The sequence below is a fragment of the Nicotiana sylvestris genome, chromosome 5 (genome assembly GCF_000393655.2).
Source record: "Nicotiana sylvestris chromosome 5, ASM39365v2, whole genome shotgun sequence".
In the NCBI taxonomy this organism is placed as follows: domain Eukaryota; kingdom Viridiplantae; phylum Streptophyta; class Magnoliopsida; order Solanales; family Solanaceae; genus Nicotiana; species Nicotiana sylvestris.
Genome location: NC_091061.1, coordinates 172,163,161 through 172,173,822, shown reverse-complemented (window position 1 = coordinate 172,173,822; position 10,662 = coordinate 172,163,161).

Sequence of the window (10,662 nt, the reverse complement as noted above, 5' to 3'; positions counted from 1 at the left end):
TTAAAATACCATTTCAAGTGTTAGAGCAGAGTAAACATGGCTGAGTTTTGAAAACAGTAGAAAATAACATAACTGAGTTCAACTATATAATCAAACAGTGAGGAAATATCAAACAACAATCCCCGAAGGGTTCAATTAGCTGGCACTAGGCCCAAAGATGGCATTCAGACCAAATAATGATGATAACAATTATTTTTCAGTTAGATACGCGGTAAAATCATCAATCGGGATAGACCAAGTCACAATCCCCAATAGTAAAAGACCCCACGCTCGTCATCCAGCGCGTGTCTCACCTCAATACAGCACTACAATGTGCAAATCCGGGGTTTCAAACCCTCAAGATATCATTTACAATCATTACTCACCTCGAACCGGTGAAATCTCTAGCTCGCGACGCCTTTGCCCCTCAAATCGGCCTCTACGTGCGTCGAATCTATCCAAAAATTAGAACGAATACGTCACAATATGCTAAGGGAACAAAACCCAAGCGAAAACAATCAATAAAGGGCACGATTCCCGAAATTACCAAAGCTCGAGCCCCGGGACTGCATCTCGAAATTTGACAAAATTCACAAAACTAGAGTCCTTATGCTCTCACGAGTCTAACCATACAAAATTATCCAATTCTGATACCATTTGGCCCTTCAAATCATCATTTTACATTTTTGAAAGGTTTCACCATTTTCTTCCCAAATTCCATTCCAAATCACAGACTAAATTATGAATTCAATGATAGATTCATGTACTCTAGCCAAATCTGAGTTAGAATCACTTACCCCGATGAATTTCTTGATAAACCTTCGAAAAATCGCCAAAATCCGAGCTCTCTAGGTCAAAATATCAAATAAAACCCCAAACCTCGTATGTATAGAGTACCCCTCAGATTCCAGCCACTGGGGGCCGCATCAAATCGACCGCGGTCCGCGCTAGCCAGTGCGGTCCGCGCAAAAACAACCGCGGCCGCATAGGCCTTCCTCTGCAGTGATAGACTTTAGTATTTTGACCATAACTTTCGCTACAGATATATAAATTGAGAAATCTTTAACTTTCTGGAAACTAGACACGAAGAGATACAACTTTCGTTTTTAAAACACCTCAAAATTCCTTATAGATCAAAAGATATGAGCTTCCAAAGTAGGACCAGCGGGAAGGTTCTTCACCGCGGCCGCGCCCACTTTTGTGCGGTCCGCGCGACGCCTACCGCGGCCGCAGACGCTTTTGTGCGATCCGCACAACACTCACCGCGGGCGCACTTATTTTTGTGCAGACCGCGTGAGTGAGTTCCGAGGCCTGCAGCCCCTGTGGACCTACTACGACTATGATTTTTGCACTAAAACATCCCGGAACCTACCCGGAACTCCCGGAACTTCAAACCAATTGAACCAACACATCCCATGACATCGCTCAAACTTGCTCAAAACTTCGGAACGCTCACAACAACATCCAATCACCAATTTAACATAGGATCCAAGCCTAAGAACTCTTAAATTATGCTTTCGCTCAAAAATTCTATCAAATCTCGTCCGAGTGACCTGAAATTTTACACACACATCCCAAATGACACAACGAAGCTACTACAACTCTCGGAATTTCATTCCGACCTTTATATCAAAATTTCACCTATCAATCGGAAAGCGCCGAAATCTCAATTTCGCCAATCCAAGCCTAAACCTGCCACGGACTTCCAAAATGCATTCCGATCACACTCCTAAGTCCCAAATCACTTAACGGAGCTAACCAAAGCATAAAATTTTTAATCCGAGATCAAATACATATAAGTCAAATCTTGGTCAAACCTTTCAAATTTTAAGCTTTCAACTGAGATTGTTCTTCCAAATTCATTCTGATTAACCTGAAACCCAACACCAACGATTTACATAAGTCATAATACACCACACGGGGTAAGTCATGCCCGAGAACTGGCGAGCGAAGTGCAAAAGCTCAAAACGGCCGGTCGGGTCGTTACAAACATACTCTTTATTTAATACGACCCCACTATACATACCGATCTATATATACATTGAGATTCACCGACTATATTTCAACTGTTCAGCTATATACAGTTAAACCTCTCTTAGCCTCATTTGTTCCAGATATTTTTGAATGTTCTAGCGAATTGTTGTTATATAAAATATATATTATAACAGAACATGAAATTTGATTCCGGAAAAATTTGGATTTTATAGTGAAGTGTTGTTATATAAGAATACAGTTATAGAGAGGTTTGATTGTATCATATTTTTGCAGATATCAGAGTTTTTTCCTTTGTGTTCCGTGAGAGCTATTAGAGCAAGATCTACTTGTTGAAGAAATGAATTAAAACAATAACAAAAATATTACTAGTAGAACTTTCATAATTCCTGAAGAGATGATTTACTAATAGATCGAAGGATAATTAAGTCATTCGATTCAATAGAAGAAAGTATTATGGTCGATCCAACAACAACAACGTATGCAATAGAAATAAGCGGAATAAAGAAAATTGATGATAAAATTTACGGATAATTTCAGAGACTTGCCTCCAAGTTTTGCTCAATCACCATGATTTTCTTTGTGGTTCACGATATTACGCCTACCTCCCTTATTTTGATTTTCTTGTAACTATTCTTTAAATCAATTTAAAATAAATATAAATAAAATGCAATTTGATAGATTTGCCTTTTTTAATATTAATTTCTTTAAAATCATTTTCCTTATCATCATTTTAAACTCTGTAAATTCGATTGCCACGAAAAACTAGCAATTAATTGAAGCTTAGATCTAAGCTTGGTTCTCCTTTTCCAAATCCTACTAGATTTCGTTGTCCAATGGTTGAAAAAATTCATTTTCCTTATATATACACGTCTTTCATGAATGAGAAGCATATAAGACTCAAATTTGACGTCGTTAACAAGCAATTTTGGAAGATTTATCTCTATATGTTGAATCCCTTTTCTTCCCAGTTCGTGGATATCCTTACTAAAATATTTTTCGATCGTTCTCATCAGCTTTGTAACGAACCGACCGGTCATTTTGAGCTCTAGCGCATCAATCGGCGGTTTGAGGCCATTGGCAGCTTTACTTCAGGTATTATGACTTGTACGCGTGGTCGGAATTAAATTTCGGGAAGTTCGGAGATAATTTGTTAAGGAAATTCTCATTTCGGAAGCTTTAAGTTGAAAGAATTGGCTAAGATTGAATTTTTGAGTAAACGACCTCGGAATCGAGATTTGAATCCAGCAGATTCGTATGGTGATTTTGGACTTGGGCATATGTCCGGATCGGGTTTTGGATGACACGGGAGCGTTTCGGCGCCTATTGTGGAAGTTAGCCTTTTTGGAAGAATTTCATAAATTTGGCTTGAAGTGCATTCCAATATTATCGATGTCCGTTTGAGATTCTGAGTCTGAGAATAGCTTCGTATGGTGATTCTGGTATTGGGAGCGCGATCGGAAGTAGATTTGGAGGTCCGTAGGTCATTTTGGAGTCATTTGGCTAAAGTTAGGAATTTAAAGGTTTTTGAGAAGTTTGACCGGAGGTGGACTTTTTGATATTGGGGTCGGATTCTGATTCTGGAAGTTGGAGTAGTTCCGTAATGTCAAACATAACTTGTGAGCAAAATTTGAGGTCAATCGAACGAGATTTGATAGGTTTCAGCATTGAATGTTGAAGTTTGAAGTTGTAAAGTTCATTAAGCTTGAATTGCGTTGTGACCCGTGATTTCGATGTTGTTTGATGGGATTTGAAGGCTCGACTAAGTTTGTAATGTGTATTGGAATGTGGTGGTATGATCGGATGAGGTCTCGGGGGTCTCGGGTGGATTCTGGATGATTAACGGATCAAAATTTGGAGTTGAAGAATAATTGAGGCGGTTGGCATCTGGTGTAACCGCACCTGCGAGCTTTCGGTCGCAGGTGCGGAGCCGCAGAAGCGACCTAGAAGTCACAGAAGCGGAGCAGGGACGCCCAGGTGAAAGACCGCAGGTGCGGAGCCTTGACCGCATCTGCACAAGCGCAAAAGCGAAAAGAAAGGTCGCAGGTGCGGCAATGGGCGCAGGTAAGAAGGAGCATCCGTAGAAGCGGACACGCAGAAGCGGCAATGAGTCCTCATGTGCGGAAGTCGCTGGGCAGAACGCATTAAATAACGGTTTGGCCATTTTTGCTTATTTTCTCCATTCTTGGGCGATTTGTTGGAGCTTCTTGAGAGGGGCTTCCACCTAACAACTTGGAGGTAAGTTAATCCTACTTATTATGAGTTAAATACATTGATTATGTGTAGATTGTAACATGAAAATTAGTAGGAATTGGATTTTGAGGAAAAATCTAGAAAATTGTATTTATGGATTTTGACCACGATTTTGGACATGAAATTTGGGATAGGTTATATATTTGAGTTCGTGGTATCATGGGTAAACTTTACGAAATCCAGGCTCGTGGGCCTGAGGGCGATTTTGTTAACTTTTCGATCGGGGTTAGGAATTTGTTATAAAATCAGATTATAATAAGTATTGAACATGTATTAATGAGTTTGCATAATTATTGGCTAATTTTGGAGCGTTGGCATCAGTTTGAGTCGTCGGAAGGGCTTGAGAGCCGGTTTTGAAACTTCGGAGTGAGGTGAGTCTCCTTTCTAATCTTGTAAGAGGGAATTAACCCCATATGTGAAATAATTAAATTTGTACTCCTATTTGTGGGGGGCTACGTACGCACGAGGTGACGAGAGTCCGTGCATAGCTACTAATATGTTTAAGTTCGGGTAGTCTAGGACCCAAAAGCATGCTTTACTTGTAATACTTGAAACCTTGTTGTCAATTTAAAATGCCTAAGTCATATCGAATTGGTAAAAGAATTTCTAAAGGAATTAAATATTATTTTCTAGACCGTTAAAGAGAAGTTGCCATTTCTTTGGTAATTATTTCCCTGATGAATTCTTGATTGACTATTTGGTGTGTTTATTTATATTTGACCGTGTCATATGTATGATTCGCGAGCGAGGCAATAGATGCATTTATGGTTCGCGCCACTCGACCCTCTAGCAGTGCACATTTTATTATTATATTGGATCGGGCCATACGACCTCGACATGATTTGCGCATGCTTGTATTGCTTGACTTGCAAATTTAAAAATAAAGATATTGCCTCCCTTGCTTGAGATAAATGTGTAAATGATGAAAAATGAATTTGGAAATTCCCTATTAATAAAAAAATTATTTACTTGCTTCATGCTATTGAGTTACAACTGTTTTTATATAAATCCTCGATTTACTATATTATCGGTATAGCATTGGACCACTAGTAAGTGTCGAAGTCGACCTCTCGTCACTACTTCTTCGAGATTAGCGGGATACTTACTGGGTACACGTTGTTTTCGTACTCATGCTACACTTGTTGTGCATTTTTGTTGCACATGTGGCCTAGTTTGGCGCAACGACATGGTTGATGCAGAGACTAAGGTGAGTTGCACTTCTCGAGACGACCCTCAGCCAGCAGAGTCTCCTTCAGAATATTGTATTGTATTTTCTCTACTGTCCAACTTGTATTCCGGACGGTTATTGTATTAAATTGTTTCCTAGAATTGCTCATGCACTTGTGACACCGGGTTCTGAGATAACTATGGGATTATTCAATTTTTAAGTTTATTAAAGACATCATTAATTATTCAGTGAATTTCATTATTTATTGTTTAATGTATAAAAGAAATAATTTCAATAAATATTAAAATGAGAATTTAATTAACTTTTTGGTGTTGGCTTGCCTGACAGTGATGTCCGGCGCCATCACAATCCTTAGTGGATTTTGGGTCATGACAAGCTTCCTTTTTGGGGAGTCGTTCTTATTAAATTTGACGTCGGCCGCCGGAAACTATTGGGTTGCCGCAAAAAATGACGTCGCCGATGAACTGATAAAGGTACAGATGAAGAGAAGCTACCCGAGATCTTTCAGAAGTAATTCATTTACTTTGTTTAATGGGAAAGACACGTACAGGCCTAGTTGGTCAAAAGAATGGTAATAAGCTTTACACATGTATCTATATTTTAATCAACTAGTAGTGTAAGTTCATTTTTAAGAATTTGTTAAGTAAGTTGTGGTGATAATGTTTATTGATGGAAAGAAATTAATATTAAAAAAGGGCAAATCTATCAAATTGTACTTTATTTATATTTATTTTAAATTGGCTTAAAGAATATTTACAAGAAAATCAAAATAAGGGAAGTAGGCATAATATTATAAATCATAAGAGAGGTTAGTGTGATATGGGCGAAATTTGGAGGAAGGTCTCTGAAATTATCCGTTAATATTAAGATCATTGTCAACAGGATTAGACCCCTCATATCCAAATTGAAAAATGTGGTCCTTTATAAATTAAAGTTTCCCTAATAAAGCTAAATTTTCCTGATACATCACACTTACAATGGCTCGTATTACCACGATATCAACCTCTATACATCAATATTAATTGAAAAAAATACCCCTTTCTTTATACCAACTAGTAGAATTTGACAAGTACTTAGGCTTCCCTATTTTCCACAAAAGACGATTAAAATTGAATTTCAATTAATCCTTGATAATATGAACTCCCGATTGGCAGGGTAGAAGACCAAATTTATGAACATGACTGGAAGAACTACTCTTGCTAAGTCCACTCTAAATGCCACCCCAAACCCAGCCATGCAATATATCCAATTTTTCCTTTCTATTACAAATTCTATAATTGATATAATTCCAGCTTTGCCCCTCTTAAAAAAGAGAATGAGTGCTTGTCGGATGTTATTTTTGAGGTTTTAATTTGCAACAAAAGCAAAGAGTGGATAATTTATAAAACATCATTAGATCTAGTCCATGTATTAATCTTATTATTTTACTAAGAAATTAATTTTCTTGGAGTTTTCTGCCTCCTCCTTAAAACGGTAAGCTTTATATTTGATTGCTTATCTTTTTTTTTTTTCCTTACATTATCTTACCTGGGTGTTGTTTATATTTTATAAAAGTGAGCCATTATGCCGTATGCCATAATCCTTTTTACTGATACAATTATGTGGTCTGGGGATGCAATTTGAACATACAATTTGTTGTTGGAATACATACATTTTAGTTTGAGAAATTACATTAATAGAAAAAAGGTTGGAAAGATATCGACTGTGCTCATAATTGATGTCGATAAAACTTGACAAAATGACAGAGTTAACTTACTTATTACTTTTAATTAAGCTTAAACTCTCTCAATATTTTATTAGTTGGATCGTTGTTGTAAATAAAACAATCCTTAAGATGCAGAAGATTGATCTAACAAGTGAGGACAAAAGAAATATTTCATAGAATCCCAATAATGACTGACACTCTAAGTTTAAGTAGGCAACATCCTTTAAATTCAAACTTAGCTTCATATATATCCCACAAACTCAAAAAAATTTCATAACCATTTACTCATCAACCTCTTTTTCACCTATTTTCGTGGTTGTTCAGTCACATCTTTCGACCGAACAACCTTATTTACCAAAGCATTATCACGCCACTTCATAGTTTAGCGATTCAACCATTTTTCTTTTTTCGCATATAAAACATCAATCACTGATTTGAAATGAATGTATCTTATATCATTTGTTTCTCTCTGCTTGTACAATATTGATCTTTTTTGAGTTTGTGGGATATATATATATATATATATATATATATGAAGTTTAGTTTGAATTCTCTATATGCAAAACTCAAAAACTGACCAAGCTGAACAAAAAAAGAAAGTAACCAAATATGCCACTTTTTAACTAACCCAGTTAACAAAGAATGAGGCGAATGCATGGATACTTGTATCCAACATAAACTCAGCCAGCACACACACATATACACAAAAGCACATACAAAAACGCCTGTCACTATATTTATATTGTCCTATTTTTAGCATGATAGTCTACATATTATTTTGGATAACCTTATCTGAATTTTTTTAATTTTCGGATGCGGATCCAAAACTTATAGTTAACGACGAAGAGATCTCGTTCATCCTAGCACACTTCTTGATGTTCAAAAGAATGTCTGAAGATTTCATATAGTAATTACAACAAAAACAACAATCCAGTGAAATTTCACAAGTGGGTCTGCGACCGGTAGGATGTACTCAACCTTATCCCTACTTTAGAAGGGCAGAAAGACAGTTTTCAATAAACCCCTTACCAAAATAATATTCACGATAATAAAGCGGAATAATAATGTAGCACCGAGATACGGTAATTAACAAGAATAAAAGAGTAACAATGACACCAAGATTTTTACGTGGAAAACCCTTCTGAATAAGGGGAAAAAACCACGACCCCGAGAGGAGCAACTGATATCACTATAGTAAGGAATTTTACACTTTGTAGGTCGGAGATAAATACTCCAAAGACCACTACAACACTCAAAAGAAATAACCCTCTTTTGATATTCCCACCTCACTACAATATCGCTCACTCTCTATTTTCCTCACAGACTATTTTCTTATACCTTGTCTGTGAAACCTCACTCTTTCTTTCTCTCTTTGTTGGTGTGTAGAAATGAGAGTTGAAGCTCTCCTTTTATAGCCAAAGCTTCACCCTCTAAAGCCTACAATATTTGACAATTTACACACACTTTTCACAATTCAACAAAGTTGGCTACCAAACCAAAGAAATTCAACAAGGTTGGCTACCAACCAAACCAAGTCAACAAGGTTGGCTACCAAACCAAAGAAAACTCTTATTAGGCACATGCCTAATACTTCTTCAATGAGATGGACATCATCAATCTCCCCCTCCAGTCTCATTCATCCAGAGGAGGTAGCACTGTCTTCTAGTTTGAATGCATGCCGACAAGTTCTTTGCATAGCTCGAACTTGTTCCTTGGTACCACCTTGGTCAGCATATCTGCAGGATTCTCATTTGTAGAAATCTTCAAGACTTTTAGAGATTCATCATCTACCATTTCTCGAATCCAATGATATCTCACATCAATGTGTTTGGTCCTTGCATGGTACATAGAGTTCTTGCTAAGGTCTATTGCACTTTGACTGTCACAATAGACGACATACTCCTTCTGATGCAATCCAAGCTCTTGAAGGAATCGCTTGAGCCATATCATCTCCTTGCCAGTTTCTGTAGCGGCAATGTACTCTGCTTCAGTTGTTGAAAGTGCAACGCACTTCTGCAACTTAGACTGCCATGATATAGCTCCCCCTGAAAATGTAAACAAATATCCAGTAGTGGATTTTCTGTTGTCAATGTCACCCGCCATATCAGCATCTGTATAGCCCTTCAAGATTGGATCAGATCCTCCAAAGCACAAACAATCTCCCGTGGTACCTCTCAGGTACCTGAGTATCCACTTGACTGCTTCCCAATGTTCCTTTCCAGGATTTTCAAGAAACCTGCTGACAACACCAACTGCGTGAGCAATATCAGGTCTAGTACATACCATTGCATACATCAAGCTTCCGACTGCTGAAGAATAAGGAACTTTAGCCATGTTCCCTTTCTCCTCCACTGTTGTAGGACACATCTTCTTACTCAACTTTAGATGACCAGCAAGAGGTGTGCTGACTGGCTTAGCATTCTTCATGTTGAAGCGTTCTAGTACACGTTCAATGTACTTCTCCTGAGATAGCCACAACTTTCTACTTGTTCTCTCTCGAACTATCTTCATCCCTAGAATTTGTTGTGCTGGGCCCAAGTCCTTCATATCAAATGACTTGGACAGATCTCCTTTCAACTTTGCTATCAACCCCTTGTCTTTTCCTACAATTAACATGTCATCCACATACAACAACAATATAATAAAGTTATTCTCAGAAAATCTTTTGAAGTATACACATGGATCAGAATAGGTCTTTAGGTATGTTTGACTTTTCATGAATGAGTCAAACTTCATGTACCACTGCCTTGGTGCCTGCTTCAATCCATAAAGACTCTTATTCAATTTGCACACCATGTGTTTCTTTCCAGCTACTTCAAATCCTTCTGGCTGCTCCATATAAATCTCCTCTTCCAAATCTCCATGAAGAAATGCAGTTTTCACATCCAACTGCTCCACTTCAAGATCTAGGCTAGCTGCTAAGCTCAAAATTGTTCGAATAGAAGTCATTTTGACAACAGGTGAGAAAATTTCGTCAAAATCAATACCTTTCTTTTGTTCGAAGCCTTTAACCACCAATCGAGCTTTGTATCTGACCAGCTTGCCATTTCCATCTTTCTTGAGTTTAAAGACCCATTTGCATTTGAGTGGTCTTTTACCCTTTGGAAGTTCAACCAGCTTGTATGTGCCATTTTTCTGTAGAGATTCCATCTCTTCTTGCATAGCTTTCATCCACTGGTTCTTTTCTGGATGGGACAACACCTCCTTAAGACTTTCTGGCTCCCCCTCATCACTGATGAGGACATACTCTGTGGAAGGGTACCTGCATGACTCTACCCTTGGCCTCTCTGATCTCCTCAGAGGTTGAGGTTGTTCTTCTCCCTGAATGGGGTGCTCCACTTCCTCGACACCTTCATCAAGTTGCTCCCCCTGCTCAATAACCTCACCAGGTTGCTCCACCTGCTCGGCAACCTCGTCGGTTGTACTTTCTGCACTTGTGGGATTGTTAGAAGTAGAAGGAATAGTAACAAAGTTAGGAATTATACCATTCTTCGCCTTTTCTAACATATCAGCAGCAGTTCCAACTTCACTTTCTCGGAAGACT